Genomic DNA, 1554 nt, shown 5'->3' on the forward strand with positions numbered 1-1554 from the left:
TATATATATATATATATATATATATATATATATATATATATATATGCTCCCAATTGGTAGGATTAATTTAATTCAGTTTATTTATACAGCGTCAGTTCACAGCACTTGTCATCTTAAGGCACTTTACAATTCAACTAGATCAAATTGATTGATTTTCTATCTAAGGAAAACCAGTTGATTCCTTCGACTTATTGACTTGAAGGCAATCCCTCACACTAAGCATGCTTAGGGCGACAGAGGAGAAGAAAAACTCCCTTTTAACAGGAAGAAACCTCCAGCTGAACCAGACTCGGTGTGAGCGGCCATCTGCAGGGGTCGACTGGGGTTCAAGGAGACATAAGCAGACATACAGTAAGAAGCAGACACAACAGGCAATTGTAAACCAGCTCCACATGTGGCCCGTCCAGGAAACACACAGCCAGGCAGACTTGCTTCAAGCCAGCTCCCATGTCAGAGGATGAAGAGAGCACATCCAGTTAGTCAAAGAAAGAGAAACAAGACTACTCTGAAAAAGTATTGATGGCAGCAGCACAGCTGATATTTCACAGAGTCACAGCCTAACAGGAACAGACCAGATGAAGCTACTATGAGAAAAAGCAGAGAGAGCATGGCAAACTAGCAAATTCTGCAGACTGGGAAAATAGAGATAGAATGAAGCAGAATAATGAAAAGGTGTCCCTATGTCCTCCAGCAGCGTAAGCATATAGTAGCATAACCACAGAGATAGGTAAGGATGACCTGAGCCACTCTAACTATAAAGCTTTATAAAAAAGGAAAGCTTTAGGCCTAGTCTTAAAAGTAGACAGGGTGTCTGCCTCGCGGACTAAAACTGGTAGTTGTTTCCACAGTAGAGGAGCCTGATAACTAAAAGATCTGCCTCCCATTCTACTTTTAGAAATTTTAGGAACCAGTAGTAAACCTGCAGATTGAGAGCGAAGTCAGGAACATAAGGAACAATCAGATCTCTGATTTAAGATGGAGCTTGGCCATTTAAGGCTTTATATGAGAGAAGGAGGATTTTAAATTCTATTCTGGATTTAACAGGAAGCCAATGAAGATAATCTAGGATAGGAGAGATATGATCTCTCTTTTTATTGCTGTTTTACAGTTCAACCTTAACTATTAACTCACCTCTGTTTTGTCAAGACATCCATCCATCCCTTTTCTGACACGCTTAATTCCAAGTAGGGTCGCGAGGGGTGCTGGTGCCTATCTCCAGCTGTCTACCGGCGAGATACCTTGGACAGGTCGCCAGTCCATCACAGACTTTCCCATAACAAAAAAAACTAAATTGTCATTGTCCGCTTTTGCCCATCTTTACTGGTCCTCCTGGGTCAATGGTAAAATGGCCACTTGTTAGTCCATTTATCTGCAGGTAATTTACCTCTAAACCATAAAAAAGTATTGCATACCAAAAATGCCATTGGCCAGTATAAGAATAGTATTAATCCCACATGCTGGTGATATATCTCAATTGAAAGCTAAGACCTCAGAGAATCTGGAGATATGTGTACAAACTCTGTATGATTTACATAACCAGAACTGTGTGATGAC

The sequence above is a fragment of the Cyprinodon variegatus genome, unplaced genomic scaffold (genome assembly GCF_000732505.1).
Source record: "Cyprinodon variegatus isolate N-32 unplaced genomic scaffold, C_variegatus-1.0 Scaffold1880, whole genome shotgun sequence".
In the NCBI taxonomy this organism is placed as follows: Eukaryota; Metazoa; Chordata; class Actinopteri; order Cyprinodontiformes; family Cyprinodontidae; genus Cyprinodon; species Cyprinodon variegatus.